A 17,912-nucleotide genomic window follows, 5' to 3' on the forward strand; every position below is an offset into this window, starting at 1 on the left:
TAAATAAGTGCATAGAATAACAGAAAGGGAAAAGAGAGGAGAAAGCCTTCCCTATCTGTGAGTTTCCCTGACGGGAATTGTTTCTGGATGAGCCAAAATGCCAACTGATTGACACTACTTAATTTTAAAATTCAATTAAATGTTATTTAACTAAATTTAAAATAAGTGTATGAAATAAGGGAGGCTTGGGTGTGTGTGAATGTTATTGCCAGCCAATAACAAACAGGACCCAGAACTAAGAGTGAATAAAATAAAACATTAATGGATAAAAAGGAATGAATTTCCAAAGTAAACATAAAAAAAATAAGAAAATAACTCGAGAAAACAAGAGAAGAGACAAAAGGGAATAAATGGAATAAAACAAAGTAGAGTGAAGTAAACTAAAATAAAATAAAATGACAAAATAAAATAAAATAGATTAGAGTAAATCTGTGAACACAGGAAAAGAATACAAGGAAAAGAGACTTATCTGGCAGTGTCCACCAGGGGGAGCACTCTCAGAAAGTGAATTCCCTTGTTGGAAGGGAAACTTAATTTAAATAAAAAATTTAAACGTGTTTAAATTAAATTCAAATCAGTAAACCACATTCTGAAAACGATTGGGAAGCATAACCACCAAAAGCAAATTACTTTTACAACTCCCTGCAGTATAGAACAGCAAAAAGATAATTTGGAGATGATTTCAGTTCAAAGTATGGAGTGCGGCTTTAACTCAGAACGTCCACACGGTGGTGTGAATGAGTCCACACAACCAATAAGTAGGGAGGGGTGCCACACCTGAGCAGACTGCCCTCTGGTGTCTGGTCAGAGTTACTGCATCCCCCTTCCTTAATTCGTGATCTAAAACGAGCGTGCTTATGGGATTCTACGGCTGTTTTAACTGCACGGTCACGATTACAACTATAGAACCTCAGCGGATTTCATGAATATATATATATGTACCGTTTTACTCACGGGTACACAACTTTGGGAATCAGTCCCTTATGGTGCAAACTTTAATGCATGCAAATATGTAACTTTTGCGGGGTTTCTTGGCCGCTGTTACAGTTCATGCTGGATCAGGGCGTAAACCAGCTCCAAAATTTTACACATCAATCGATAAACCAGATGAACTGCTTTCCGATTAGATCTGTAACGGTCACGTGGGTTGGGCAGCTAAACCGACGCATGTACCAAAGAGCGCCAACTATTGTGAATTATTTGGACAACACAAGTAATTCAGATTTAATAGTGGCAGATAATAAGGCCTTTGAAATAGAGACGCATGAATCTCGCCACGACTCCCTAAACTCACTGAACACGATTCAATTTGTTTATTCAAGTGGAAATTAATATTCAAAACTGTATTGCAAAAGATTGTCGCCCCTTTGCATACGAGTCTGAATATTAATGGACTGCAGTTATTTCACGTCAACCAAGGTTAGGCCTGCAGTGTTTTTAGACACAAACAGCAGCTTGTTAACGGTGTGTAGAGTGAGGACGCGTGCGTCGTCTCACTGAATAAGCGCGCATACACATTAAAATCACACACAAATTATTCTACATTGCTCGTTCACCAAAGACCAAGTTTAAAACGTTGCTCACGAATTCTCCAACAAATAAAATATGTAATGATGTAGCGGTTATTAATCAATTTATGGGTGGAATATGAATATAATAATTCATAAGGTTTTATGAATTATTATGCACATATTGACCCAAGGGGGAATTAAACATATATTGTGAATCAATTACAACGAATTATAATTGATTACATATGTGATCAGTTCAGGTTCAATAATTATTTAGAGAAACTGCAGCTCGTCCAGCAAACCGCTGTTTCTCATAAAATATTATAAACGGAGTTATTCTCTGGCAATGAGAACAACTTGCTATTATAGCATCAAAGCATAAAACGATCGAAAAACGTTAAAGTGACTTGACTGGTCTTCAGTTGAAAGAACAAACAGAACAATCGAGCGTGAATAACGTTTTAATATATGCAAACTACTAATACAGAGGTTATACGTCTAAATATATATACAAGAATATACACACCTATGTACAAGAGTGGAAGTAGAGAAGGAAAGAGAGAAGGCAAGTAGCAAACTTACAAACAGTCCTAAGCCAGCACGGAAATCAGTTTCATCATCTAAGATTGTGCTCCTTTTAAGTCACCAAAGTGAGGAAGTTGGAGTTTTCTGTTTACCCTCACGGGTCCACAAAGGTGTCAAGTGGGCATCATTAAGGCAGCTGAGGAGAAACGTCAGGAGTCGGAGGAATAGAGTGGGTTCGTGGGCTGGAGTGGGCTCGTGGGCAGCTGGAACCGGCCCGGCTAAGACTGGAGATGTGGGCTCGGTGGCGGCTGGAGCAGAGGGCTCAACAAGGGCTGGAGCAGAGGGCTCGGCAGCTTGAAGAGGGATCCAGTCCATCCCCTCATACACAATAAGAAGCCCCACTGGTATTGAAGTGGGCTCTGCGGAGACTGGAGAAACTGGCTCGGCGGAGACTGTGAAATCTGTTTAGACTATAATTATACTGAACCAATCCTGTTCACAAGGAACACAGTTCATGTTTGGTCTTCCATAATCAGATTAAACTATGTTTTGATGTTTAAACAGATTACTAGCTGGTCTTTTTTTTGTTGTTGTTGGTCTGAAGTCACTTAGGATCTTAAATTACAATAGCTTATGATCAGTGATTTGTCATCACCACAACAACTGTCATTACCAGAACTGCAATGTCATCACCATCACCATACATATTTTTGCCAATAAATTATGTATAAATTACAAAAACATCCTACAATTATATATTTCTGACAATGTTGGACAGTCTAAATGATCACTGTATTAAAAAGTTTTGATATATGGCATTCACTTAAAATAAGCTTATATTACAAGCCAGGGTAGATTGATGAATAGATACTTAAATGACTATAATTCATCTTGCAGGTAAAAATCAACAATCCCATTAAGTTCAAGATAAAATAGATTCCATGTGAAACCACAAAATGTTTTAAAAGCACTGATTTATCATTTAAGTTTTATTTTTTTCATATATTCAATTATGTGATGGTAATGACACATTTACTTCACATAGTTAAGAAAATGGCAAAAAATCATAAATTCCCTTATCTTATGGTCTCGACCAAGCTCATAACGTCGCTCCTGACTTAAGGACTGATAATTTGATGTATTCCAATTAGTAAAATTTGGATTTTTAATTTTCTAAATTGCAGCAACCCAATTTGGCCCTTAATCTGAGAAATTCCCATATATATATATATATATATATATATATATATATATATATATATATCAGGGACGTTTCCTCTGAGTAGGCAAGGGAGGCAGTGCCTCCTCAAAAAAATAGGATGAGAAAATAATCCATATTACATATAAAACTACACAAATATTACAAATTATGACATTAAAAAGAGCGCAAGTCACGCGTATTTCTTAAGGAACACTGCCCAACAGCGACACCCGCAGGTAAAGTTACACAGAGGAGTCATGCTTTACAGTCTATGGAGTCATGCCTCCCTTTCCTCTCATAGAAAACCATATAAAATCATCAGACCCCCGGCGTGTGGTGGGTTTTGTGGGAGGTAATTGAAAATGAATGGGGGAAAGTCACGTGAGAGGAGGCAGTGTCTCCATCGCACTATGTTTGGATGTAATTGGTTATGATTGGATATGATTGGTTTGTGCGATAAATCCCGCCTCTTGTTGACCTGCGCGTTCCGCGCGTCAGTTTGACTGATCAAATGATGGCGTCAATGAGAATACTAATTGAAAAGTAAGTAAACAGATCACCCAGTTAGATATCACCGCTTTATGTCAGTCTTGAAATGGACTGAAAACATGATGACTGCGGTTTTTTAGTGCAATCAGCATGGTGAAATTAAAAATACAATAAGTCTGTGACAGACATGTTTAAGGAGCATGACTGATGATACAAAATATCCTAAGTTGACAATTAAAAAGAAAAACCACAATACACAAATAAAATATATTGTTTAAATTATTATTGCCTTTAGTTATTTTTTTGGAATGAATGTAAAAATGCTTAAAACACTAACTTGATGAGATTGACTTGGTTTTGATAAATAGAACATTACATTGTTAATGTAAAATTACAAAATAGAATTGTATTTGGTTTCTTTTTTTTCTTTTTTGATATACTGTAAAGTAATGTTCATTTAACAAGGAAGATGTGTCAACGTTAAGAGTAATGCACATGAATTTACAATGATTCATAAAACAAAAAGTGCCTCTTCATTTCAGAAAGAATGAATTCAAGCGTGGTACCGTGATAGGTTGCCATCTGTGCAGTAAGTCCATTCTTAAAAATTTCCTCGCTACTAAATATTCCACGGTTAACTGTTAGTGGTATCATAAGAAAGTGGAAGCAATTGGAAACAGAAAGTTGGCCGATTAAAAGATCATGAAAGTCATGTGACCCCTTTACCCACAGGCATAACACAGTACAGTATTTGCAGGGCAGTGAGCTTTTGTACACTTGTGGCATCTTGACTGTGGCTGTTTATTTTTTTCTTTTGCTCCATGAGCACTTTTGACTCTCTGCCTTTAAGATGGCTTGCTTTTACTTATGACTCTATCTATGAGCCAGACGTTTCAGCATTAACACACTCGCAGGTTACTCTGCTGCTGCTTCACTGCCTGAGTCTGTCTTTCCATATCAATGGCTTTATCTAACTGCATTCACTCCGACAGATGTGTATCATTAAACCCAATGACTAATCTGTCTCTGATTAATTTGTTGTGTAATGGGCCATATTTGGAGAGCTCAGTCGAGGAGTACAGGTTTGTTGGTAACACTTTACAATAAGGTTGTATTAGTTAACATTAGTTAATGCATTAGTTAACGTTAACTAACCATGAACAACACCTCTGTTCAGCATTAGTTAATGTTTATTAACGTTAACTCACGGATATATTAATGCATGTATTCATGTTAACTGCGCAATTAGTTAACATTAGTTAATGCATTTAGTTAACATTACCTAACCATTAACATCACCTCTGTTCAACATTAGTTAATCATTGTTAACGTTAAATTATTTAGCCTTAATGTTTTAAGGTTAACTTACTGTACTTACATTAGTTTATGTAGCAGTTGACACATTTCTAACTCTCCACTCACTTACACTAAATTAAGGTAAAAAATGCCATTGTGTACCTTATTAGCATTATTTATTAACAAGGCATTGATTTGGGCTGTAAATAATTACAAAGTGCAAACCATCTGAACATTAACAGATATGTTGTTCATGTTTATATGCATTTTACTATCATTACTTACCATTAACAAAGCATTTATTAATGGATTTGTGAACCTTATTGTAAAGTGTACACTATTTCATCATTAACTGATGAGTTACTAACATTTGTAAATTATTAACATGACTTACCATTAACAAAGCATTTAAATAATAATAAAAAAAAAGTGTAATTGTTTACCCATTTTGTAATATTTAGTTTGTTTGCTGTGAGGCGTTTTCTCCTATGCAGTGACTGACAATGCATAAGACACACCAAAGCACAACATAAATTCACAAATCACATCAACTTTATTTGTTCTCTGTACTCCAAATCTTTATAATCCATATGTTTGTAAGGAACATATCCAAATTCTGCGTTTTTTCCGTCGTTCTTCATCATAATTCTCAGCAGCGACCGTCATAGTCAAAGCCCGCGCTCGCTATGATTCAAATTTGAAAGTCGCGCGCGCCCACGAGATTCGTTACGGCATGGTTTACGGCACTGATTTCAAAGGCTGCATCCGAAATCGCATACTACATGAGTAGGTACTACATTTGAATTTGAACGTACTTCCCGACCGTTAAAACAGTACGTTCTATATAGTATGAATATGGGTAGTATGAATGGAATTCGGACGTACTACATCCGCCATGTTAATGTTGTCACTTGTCATGCGTCGTCACAACAGCGCGAAAATTTAAATATGTCAAAGTATAATCACCTATTTAGCTAGAAAATTTTTACCTCAGAATAAAAATACATCTGTGAATATCACGACAGAGGCTGATTTGAAGCAACGAAATTAATTAATTTATTGTTAAAAATGAATGCATATAAAAATACACGAGAAAAAGACATGAATCAATAAACAAACTTGAATACATTATATATAAATAAATAATATGTAGATGGACAGAGAGGGCGAGAGAAATACACATCATAGTCTAAATATTATATACAATATACAAATGAATACAATGATATACGTTACATATTCTAAAAAAAAAATACAAACTGTGAGCCCTATAAACTAATGCCGCCTGAATGTTGCTGTCCGTTAAGTTTTCTAATCTCATTAAACTGCTTAACAACGAACATCGTTAAATAAAACAGTTAACAAGCGGATGTAACGTTATCTCTACCTGTTGGTTAGCTTGATGTGCTGTCAGTAATAATGAGTAAACATCTTTTTACAGCCAACGCTTAATCTTCTCATGACATTGTTTAAACTTTCAATAAGTCAGCCGTTTACTTACATAATGTTAAACAAGTGCAATTTAATCACAATAAACACCGTTTTTCCCTGAGGTACTTAAGGACTTGAATGAGCTGCATATCGCCGCTTTCTGACATTTTTGAATATGAAGAATCCTCTCCTGTGGCATCACGGGATAGCGCAGCGTCCATCGAATGCCTACTACAGAATTCGGGCGGAAGCAGTAGGTCATCCGGGTACTTCTCGCCTACTGTTTTTCGAATACTATGAATTCGGACATACTACTTGCCTCGCATACTGTTTTTCGCATACTATATAGTAGGGAAGTATGCGATTTCGGACGCAGCCAAACGCTCATTGGTTCTCACCTGCTTCGTCACAGATTGCGACATGCCGTGTTTCAGTGACATTTGAGTGCGCGGCTGTGCGCCTTCATGGAGAGAAGCCGGATTCATCATATTTTCATGGATCAATAACTTAAATTCTGCTCTGTACCCTATTAAAACTATTACCGCCAGAGAGGACCGTGACTGCAACTCATCATCATTTGAACTAACGTACTTTTGGTACCACTTTGACATTTTTGCAAAAAAAATAAATAAATTATTGTGATTACGCTTGTCTCTTATGCTTTTATGTACGGAGTTTTATGAAATGGTTATGGGTAGGTTTATGGGTAGGTGTGGATTATTGGCTCAAAATATCGTTTAATTACATTAATTAATGCTTTGTTAATGATAATGTAGCCGGTTGACCTGAGACATCTATTTAATTTGATTTTTTTTTTTCAAAGAGAAATGTTCTGTAAATTTAGTTAACTTCAGCAAAACTTGTATCAAATTAATTTTCATTAAGTTCTGTATTCAATGGTTCCGATCGGGAGTTCCTATCAATTGTTGTAGGTGGGGCCTTAATTAGTGAGACACCGAAGGGAAATATATCGCTTCTCCTTTAAGCGTTCATGCTCAGACGCAAAGTGTATGCGGACTGAGAAGCAGGTAGTTTTCTCTCTCACATAAATCCTGCATTAACTGTCTCTTTATAGTGTGATCGCTACATTTATGGTGTTAAAACACTGTTAAGAGTTTCTGTCATAACTTGTATTCGTGTGATTAGCGTATTTTCTTTGAAAGTAGTACTTTTAACCGTGTTAAAAGTTTGCACGTGTATTTTTCCATGCAGGAATGAGAGAGTAGGCCTGATTGTGTACATACTAATATTGCCTCACGCTACTCTGTTTAAGGTACGTTGTTTCAATCTGCGATTAATTTAAATGTTTATTTTGTAATTTGAATTTATTCGCGAGTTGATTTAGAATGCATGTATACTTGAGTGTATACTAGACCTTCCATACTAACTGCCTCGTGGTGCATTTTCATGCAATGTTACAGTGTGATTGTGCAAAAAAAGAACTTTGTTGTACACATAGTGATTTAACAATCAAATTTTGATGCAATTTAGAGTTTATAGTAAATGTTACATATGCATTTCCATGAGTTTACAGCATATTTGGATGCTAACTATTGCAAATGTTATGTATTGTCTATTACGTTATTTACGTTGTCATGTTATGTGAGGTAGAGTACTACATATACTCATGTTAAATATATTTTATATATGTATCGCTTCTCCTTTAAGCGTTCGGGCTCAGACGCAAAGTGTATGCGGACTGAGAAGCAGGAATGAGAGAGTAGGCCTGATTGTGTGTATACTAATATTGCCTCACGCTACTCTGTTTAAGGGGAATAAACCCATCTGAGTCCATCATCCCATTCGTGGTGTGGTTGTGTTTCCGTGGTGTCTGGAAGTTACCACTTGAAGTCTGCTACATCTAACTGGTGCCGTGACCCGGATCCACTTGGTCAGCCGCAGCCGATCGCCGGGGTCAAGCAGTGTGCTGTGACACGTAGATGCTGTACCGCGTGGCCAGAGGATCTATGCAGCGGATTTTCAAGTGATATTCAGACATTTGCACACTCACACTTTCATCTATCTACCGTGAAGTTCCACATAATCCCAGACTGAGTCGTACACTTTACACGCACGTGCGTTTTGGACATTTGCACGTATTGGACGTTGACATTTTCACTTATATTCCATCTGAAGACTGTGGGTTCTCAACTTCTATATTTCATTAAGTGATTTCCTCATCTGTAACCTTTGTACATTTACATATTTTATTAGTTTGTGTTCTTTTATTTGGAATTCAATTTGTTTTACCACACAGTATGGCTGGAAGAGGTCGAGATACTTCTGATATATTCACTCCATTAGCTGGAAGAGGTAGAGGTCTGTATAGTGTAAGAGAGAATACTGGGACCCTACCAAAGCTGTTATTCCCGAATACTTTGTCAGTGACAGAAGTAAATCCTCATCCTGAGTTAGTACAGCCAACATGTTCCACTCCTTCTGATGGTAGCCCCAATGTCACACAGCAGCTGCAAGAGTTAATAGGAGAGCTGGGTAGTCAGATTGGTGAGTCAATCATCAGCCATTTGCTAGCTAGTCAGTGTGTAGCCAACCCATTACTCACTAGTCCATCAGAGTTAACAAAAACTGAGCTCCCACCTGAGTCCCCCAAAGTCAACTTTATAGTGAGGTCTGACATCAAAGAACCACCTATGTTTAAAGGAGATGAGAGTGACAAATATACAGTCCAAGAGTGGATAGATGTCATGGAACTGTACTTACAGAAAAGCAGCTGCCCCGAAATGGAGAAAGCCGATACATCATGAGTCACCTCCTGGGAAGAGCTAAGAATATAATCAAAGTGGGACTAAAAAGCACTGCTCCTTCTACTCCAGCTAGTGACGAGAAAATTTATGACATGTTAAGACACTACTTTAGTGACCACCCTGTGTCACTTCTGCCATTGGCAGATTTCTATGCAACACAGCCTAAAGCTAAAGAAAGTCCCGTAGACTACTGGGTGAGATTGAACTCTGCAGCTGAACGAGCTAATAGCCATTTAGAACGTAGTGGAGGTAATATGGAGAACATGAGTGCAGAAATAGCCATGATGTTCATACGAAACTGCCCTGACCCTGAACTGTCCAGCGTGTTTAAGTGCAAGCCTATGAGCAAATGGTCAGTCAAAGAGATACAGGAGGCTATTGATGAACATCAGAGGGAAAGTCAGTCTCGAAGAATTCCTAGTACAGTTAAGCCCCGCACCTTTCAAGTATCGACAGCTACTGCAGTCCCTATTGTTGAGGTTATGGAAGGTGAAATCACTGCCATTAATGCTGCCGCATTCACTCAGAGTAGCAATCCTAAGACTGTTGATCCAGTCTCACCCAATTCTGATGCATTAGAACGTGTCCTCAGCATGTTAGAGAGAGTGCTGGAACGAACCAGTCAGCCGGTACACAGTCCTTCAAGGCCCTTTCAAACACATGGAGCTCGCATTCTGTCTTGCCATGTCTGTGGGGACACAACACACTCCACTCGCTCACACTGCATGCGAGAAAGGCGGTGCCTTATCTGCATGAGGGTTGGACATCAGCGTAAAGACTGTCCTAATGTTACAGAACCAGCTTCCCAGCCGAACGTCACGTCACACTCTCAGGAAAACTAACCTGCTCGCATTGGGGAGGGGATGATGTGAGCAGGAAGAGTGAAACCCTCAGCGATGAAGATGATCTTTTGTTGTATGAAGAAAGCTGCAAAGCAATTCCTGATAAAAGTGTCTTATATCAAAATGTGATGAAGTTGGAAAGAGCTGACAGCCTATTTTACACTGATGTTGTCATTGCAGGGGCCCAAGTTACATTACGTGCACTGCTTGACAGTGGATCCATGGCCTGTACCATGAATGGGGAGGCTGAACGCAAGTTGAAGAGTGCTGGAGCTGTGCTCGCACCCAGTGAAACACCCCCTGATATCGTCCTTGTTGGTTGTGGTGGTGTCAGCATTCAGCCTGAGAGCATTTACCAGCTTGAGATGGAAGTGTACGGGCATGCGGTTAGTGTTCCCACTCTAGTTGTTCCTGGTCAGCGAGATGAAATGATCTTGGGCACTAATGTTATCAAGTACATTATCAGCCAGATGAAGAGTACTCACGGGTATTGGCGTGTCCTGAATCAACCTGAAAGTTCAGGTAATGAAGACATTATGCAGTTTTTAGACATGTTGTCTGGTATCCACAGATGGAAAGGGACTGAGATGCCCAGCAAGATAGGAACGGCTAAGCTTACCCAAGTACATTATCAGCCAGATGAAGAGTACTCACGGGTATTGGCGTGTCCTGAATCGACCTGAAAGTTCAGGTAATGAAGACATTATGCAGTTTTTAGACATGTTGTCTGGTATCCACAGATGGAAAGGGACTGAGATGCCCAGCAAGATAGGAACGGCTAAGCTTACCAAAGCCGTAGTGCTGTGCCCTCAGCAAGAACATCTCGTTTGGGGCAGGTTACCTGCTACTGTACCTGTTTCCAAGGGAAGTGCCATCCTCCTTGAACCTGCAAAGTCACAGTCACATAAGAACATCTGTCATCGGGAGGGTGGTAGCATCCATGAGTGATGATAGATGGGTCCCCGTCAAGGTGCTGAATGCTACTGACAAGCCCATAACTTTGCGAAAGAATACAAAGTTAGCTGATGTATTCCCTTGTGTAGCTGTGGAAGACTTGGACATCAGTCCCCAGCATCCAACCAGTCTTGAGCTGAAAGTCATGCACCAAATGGCACACGTCTCAGTTGTTGACAGTATGCCCCCTGAGTTAAGTCTCTATAGTAAACTGAGTAAACTCGGTCTAAGCGACCTTGATGTTGATTCTTGTGAAGTGTCACAGCACTGGAAGGAACAACTTGTGCAGCTGATATGCGAATATGAGGATGTGTTCTCAAAGAATAAACTCGATTGTGGCAAAGCAAAGGATTTCTTTCACCGAATACATCTTGCGGATAGTCGCCCCTTTAGACTGCCTTACCGGCGTGTGCCACCAGCACATTACCACAAGCTCAGACATGTTCTTTCAGAAATGGAGGAGCTTGAAATAATTCGTAAATCCTCCTGCGAGTGGGCCTCCCCGCTGGTGCTCGTCTGGAAGAAAAGTGGAGATCTACACATTTGTGTCGACTATCGGTGGCTGAATGCTCATACTACAAAAGACGCACATCCCTTGCCACACCAGGCAGATTGTCTAGCTGCGCTTAGCGGCAATGCCATATTCAGTGCTATGGATCTTACCTCAGGATTCTACAATATAGAGATGGCTGAGGAAGATAAAAAATTTACTGCGTTCACAACACCTATGGGGCTCTATGAATTTAACAGGCTTCCTCAAGGATTGTGTAACAGTCCTGCAAGTTTCATGCGTCTCATGATGGGCATATTTGGAGACCAGAACTTTCTGACCATTCTTTGTTACCTAGATGACCTCCTAGTATTTGCACCAAATGAGAGTGTGGCATTGGAGAGGCTTGAGCTGGTGTTCAGCCGCCTGAGAGCTCATGGTCTAAAATTTGCCCCGAAAAAGTGCCACCTGTTGCGTCGGACTGTACGGTTCCTTGGGCATGTGATTGACGAGAAAGGTGTAACAGCCGATCCCGACAAAGTACAAGCCATTACAGCAATAACTGAAACAGATCTTATGATGGAAGATGGAGTTACACCATCTCAAAAAAAGATTAAGTCGTTTCTGGGTATGGTTATGTTTTATCAGCGTTTCATACAAAACTGCTCTAGCATAGCTAAGCCTTTATTCACACTGACTGCAGCACCGAAGGGACAAAAGAATAATGGAACAAAGCCATCTGTCTTTAGGAAGCTGAACCCAAGTGATTGGAAGAGAGAACAGCGTGACTCCTTCAATCAGCTTAAGTCTGCCCTTTTGGAATCTATAGTGCTTGCACACCCAGACTTCAACCGCCCGTTTGTCCTGTCAACAGACGCCTCGTTGGATGGATTGGGCGCTGTGCTTTCTCAAGTTCCGGAAGGCGAATCTAGAGCTCGTCCTGTCGCTTTCGCCAGTAAGGCCCTTACACGTGCCCAAAGCAATTACCCTGCTCACCGTCTGGAGTTCCTGGCCTTAAAGTGGTCTGTCTGTGACAAATTCAGCCACTGGCTGAAAGGCCATTCCTTCACTGTATTAACGGATAACAATCCATTAACTTACATCTTGACGAAGCCAAAGCTCGATGCGTGTGAGCAGAGGTGGGTCGCCAGGTTGGCACCATACAACTTTAGTATCCAGTACATCCCCGGAAACAAGAATGTGGTGGCGGATGTCATGAGCCGACAACCTTTTGTCCGGGCACGTGCAAGTCAGAGGTTGGTAACGGAACCTTACAAAACCCTGTTGGAGGAAGCCAATCACTTTAAAGAAGATGTAGTACAGCATGCCTTCCGAATCAGTGCTAAAAGTCAGAGTGTTGAACCTGCATTCTCCGGTCAAGGTCCAAATTGTTCCTCACTCTCCTCAGATGAAATATCGGCCATACTGATGAGCCAGGTAGAGTGGAATGCAGGGCCGAAGGGAAAAGTACATCATTGGCTGGCTCAGGATGTGCACAACTTGGTTCCAGCTGGTCAGAGTGCGTTGCCAGTATTTACACTGAAAGAGCTTCAGGGGAAACAGACAGAAGATCCTGTTTTGTCACAAGTTCTTTCCTATGTCTCTCGTGGCAGAAGGCCATCAAGACGCGAGAGGACAAAAGAGACACTGAAGACCCTGAAAACTCTTAAACAGTGGGAAAAATTGAAAATGTTAGATGGAGTTTTGTACCGTGTGTGCAAAGATCAGCTAACAGGACAGAAACGTTGGCAGTACATCGTCCCAGCTTCACTGACCGAACAAGTCCTGCAGGGGACACATGACAATGCTGGTCACCAAGGCCAGGCCAGAACACTTCATTTGACCAGAGAAAGATTCTTCTGGGTAGGCATGGAGCGAGACGTCAGAGAGTATGTTAAGTGCTGTAAGTGCTGCGTGGTAAGCAAGACACCTGAGCCAGAAGCGAGGGCACCGCTCGAAAGTGTAAAAACAACTAGGCCTCTGGAGTTGGTGTGTATTGACTTCTGGTCTGCAGAGGATCGCAAGGGCGGGAGTGTAGATGTGCTAGTGGTCACAGACCACTTTACGAAGATGGCACGTGCCTTTGCTTGCAGCAATCAGTCAGCCAAACAAGTAGCCCGCCAACTGTGGGACAGATACTTTTGCATCTACGGGTTTCCAGAAAGGATCCATGCTGATCAGGGCGCGAACTTCGAGAGTGAACTTATTCAGGAGTTGATGCAGCTTGCTGGTGTCAAGAAGTCGAGGACGACAGCCTACCACCCTATGGGGAATGGACACACTGAGCGGTTTAATCGCACACTAGGCAGTATGATACGAGCCTTTCCCCCAAGAGTCAAGCAAAAGTGGCCTCAGATGTTACAGACACTGACGTTCGAATATAACTGCACTGCTCATGAATCAACAGGTTACGCACCATTTTATCTGATGTAGGGAAGGATCCCTCATCTGCCAATAGATGTTATGTTCCACAGTGTTCGAAGGAATGACGACATCACAGACTACGGCAGCTACGTTGCAAAGATGAGAGATGATCTCAAGGAGGCTCTTAACTTTGCTCAAGTTAATGCCAGTGCAAGTCAGCAACGACAGGCTGAATTCTACAATCGGAAGATAAAAGGGTGTGACATCGAGGAAGGAGACCGAGTTCTGTTAGCCAACAAGGGTGAAAGGGGACGGAGAAAACTAGCTGATAAGTGGGAATCTGTGCCCTATGTGGTAGTTTCTAAAGACCCCAGATGCCACACTTACCGTGTCAAGAATACCAGTACAGGTCAAGAGAAGGTAGTACACCGTAACCTTATGTTGCAAGCCAACTTTCTGCCGCTTGAGGAAGGAGAAAATGAGTCTTTCCATGATGACTCGTTAAGCAGCAATGAGAAGTCCGGTGAAACCTTGACACAGAGTTCAGAACTGGGGAGCGACCTTCCTGAAACTGAGCGTACTGCTGAATGGGTGGCTTCCTTACCTGACACAGATGACTCAGTGGAAGGGAGAGGAGATCCAGAGGAACAGGAGAGTGTAATGGACCCTGGAAAGCCTGAGAGTAAATCGGATGACCTTGTCCCAGAGTCTGAAAGTAAATGCTCTCATTCAGACTATCGAAACATTCAATCAAATCCAACAGACTCTCAAGCCAGTGTACGTGCAGTTGATGCAATGCCCAGTGCTAAATAACAGCCAAGATCCACCAGAACCTTGTCCATTTCCAGTGCACCCCCTAATGTGTCTGAAGTAGTGACCCAGGTACGAACACGGGTTGGCAGACTAGTTAGACCTGTAAAAAGACTGATTCAGAATATGACTCAGAGAACAAATCACAAGGCAGTCAAAGATGTTACTAAGTCCCTTTTATTTTAAGAGGTTTCAAGTTACATGAGGCAAGCAGAAAAAAGTCATTTGAGTCAGATTGAGTGGTGTATAAGGCACCACTTGAGCAAAAGAATATCTGAGAGTCTGATCAACTTTCTTTCATTCTTTGTCCCGTGATGTTCGGGTAACATGTATGCTGCATGACGAAATGGTGTGGCCAGTAACAAATGATTTGCCTTATTTGCTCCCTTATTGAACTGACAGAAATGTAGTAGCACAAGTTTTGTGAAGTTAAGGGGGGAGTATGTAGCCGGTTGACCTGAGACATCTATTTAATTTGATTTTTTTTTTTTTTCAAAGAGAAATGTTCTGTAAATTTAGTTAACTTCAGCAAAACTTGTATCAAATTAATTTTCATTAAGTTCTGTATTCAGTGGTTCCGATCGGGAGTTCCTATCAATTGTTGTAGGTGGGGCCTTAATTAGTGAGACACCGAAGGGAAATATATCGCTTCTCCTTTAAGCGTTCGTGCTCAGACGCAAAGTGTATGCGGACTGAGAAGCAGGTAGTTTTCTCTCTCACATAAATCCTGCATTAACTGTCTCTTTATAGTGTGATCGCTACATTTATGGTGTTAAAACACTGTTAAGAGTTTCTGTCATAACTTGTATTCGTGTGATTAGCGTATTTTCTTTGAAAGTAGTACTTTTAACCGTGTTAAAAGTTTGCACGTGTATTTTTCCATGCAGGAATGAGAGAGTAGGCCTGATTGTGTGTATACTAATATTGCCTCACGCTACTCTGTTTAAGGTACGTTGTTTCAATCTGCGATTAATTTAAATGTTTATTTTGTAATTTGAATTTATTCGCGAGTTGATTTAGAATGCATGTATACTTGAGTGTATACTAGACCTTCCATACTAACTGCCTCGTGGTGCATTTTCATGCAGTCTTACAGTGTGATTGTGCAAAAAAAGAACTCTGTTGTACACATAGTGATTTAACAATCAAATTTTGATGCAATTTAGAGTTTATAGTAAATGTTACATATGCATTTCCATGAGTTTACAGCATATTTGGATGCTAACTATTGCAAATGTTATGTATTGTCTATTACGTTATTTACGTTGTCATGTTATGTGAGATAGAGTACTACATATACTCATGTTAAATATAGTTTATATATATCGCTTCTCCTTTAAGCGTTCGGGCTCAGACGCAAAGTGTATGCGGACTGAGAAGCAGGAATGAGAGAGTAGGCCTGATTGTGTGTATACTAATATTGCCTCACGCTACTCTGTTTAAGGGGAATAAACCCATCTGAGTCCATCATCCCATTCGTGGTGTGGTTGTGTTTCCGTGGTGTCTGGAAGTTACCACTTGAAGTCTGCTACAATAAGTCATGTTAAGGGGTCTACAAATGTTCAGTTAATGTTGAAATAGTGTACACTTTACAATAAGGTTCACAAATCCATTAATAAATGCTTTGTTAATGGTAAGTCATGTTAATAAATGGTCTACAAATGTTAGTAACTCATCAGTTAATGATGAAATAGTGTACACTTTACAATAAGGTTCAAAAATTCCATTAATAAATGCTTTGTTAATGGTAAGTCATGTTAATAAATGGTCTACAAATGTTAGTAACTCATCAGTTAATGATGAAATAGTGTACACTTTACAATAAGGTTCACAAATCCATTAATAAATGCTTTGTTAATGGTAAGTAATGATAGTAAAATGCATATAAACATGAACAACATATCTGTTAATGTTCAGATGGTTTGCACTTTGTAATTATATTTACAGCCCAAATCAATGCCTTGTTAATAAATAATGCTGATAAGGTACACAATGGTATTTTTTACCTTAATTTAGTGTAAGTGAGTGGAGAGTTAGAAATGTGTCAACTGCTACATAAACTAATGTAAGTACAGTAAGTTAACCTTAACAAGGCTAAATAAGAGGCATTGTTCATGATTAATCCATTTTATCTAATGCATTAACTAATGTTAACTACCTGTGCTGTTAATATGAATAGATTCATTAATATATGCGTGATTTAACGTTAACAATGATTAACTAATGCATTAACTAATGTTAACTAATTGCACTGTTCACAGGCAGATATGCGTGAGTTAATGTTAATAAAGTTTAACTAATGCTGAACAGAGGTGTTGTTCATGGTTAGTTAACGTTAACTAATACATTAACTAATGTTAACTAATACAACCTTATTGTAAAGTGTTACCGGTTTGTTTTCCCCTTGTTTTCTCATGTTAAAACATGCTCTTTCACAGATTATGTTTTTCTTCACAACAAAGAAAGCTTGAAAACACTCCTTCACTGTGTCATACTGTTGCATGTTTTTGTTCGTCAAGTTCAGCCCTTTTAAAATGTCGTCCACTTCATCGCCCACACAGTACGAGTGTATTTATTTGATTGGCTTGCGTGGAAGTGTGGAGATTACTGGCCTGATGGAAACATTCGAACCGTCGGATCCAGCTTTCCCATTCATGAGGTTTAGAGAAGTTAAATGGCTCAGGCTGGATGCTGAACGTAGCACACGGGCGGCTCCGTCCCCCCAACAGCTGCATCAACGGGAGCATGTCCTCTTGCCACTTGTGCCGTGACTTTGTGACTTCACCCCTCATAAAGCTTAGCTTGCCCCGAAACAAAACTTCTTCATCACGCTCATTAGAGTATCCTATTCTGACACCATGCCGTATTCTCTAGTTTACATTACTTAAGGAAGTACTTACAAATTATTAACAAACTATTAATAGTTTATTCTTAGTTTATATATTGTAGTATCTACACCACTTTGAAAATGTTTAAATCTTGAATATAGACTCGTGTCTTTAGCCTGACATACACCTAACTTATGTCTTAACCTTGTAGTAATGCTGCTTCAGTCAGGTCAGCAGGAATCACACTGTAAAACATGAATCTCACTCCACTAACATCATCTGTTTGGCTTCAGCTCCTGCTCCAGCCTGTGTCCATTAATGACTATGGAGCCAGATCTGCCTCAAAAATAATACAATTACAAAACAAAATTCATAAATGTACAGCACAATTCACATTTACAAAATC

At 39.9% G+C, this 17,912-nt stretch overlaps 2 pseudogenes; one reads left to right on the forward strand and one right to left on the reverse strand.

Annotated features, from left to right (window-relative positions):
• The window catches only part of LOC137006055 (zinc finger protein 721-like), a 970,851-nt pseudogene that overhangs the window by 209,665 nt on the left and 743,274 nt on the right, over positions 1-17,912 (forward strand).
• Positions 1-17,912, reverse strand: part of LOC137014048 (NACHT, LRR and PYD domains-containing protein 3-like) — a 63,259-nt pseudogene that overhangs the window by 44,134 nt on the left and 1,213 nt on the right.

The sequence above is a fragment of the Chanodichthys erythropterus genome, chromosome 3 (genome assembly GCF_024489055.1).
Source record: "Chanodichthys erythropterus isolate Z2021 chromosome 3, ASM2448905v1, whole genome shotgun sequence".
NCBI lineage: Eukaryota > Metazoa > Chordata > Actinopteri > Cypriniformes > Xenocyprididae > Chanodichthys > Chanodichthys erythropterus.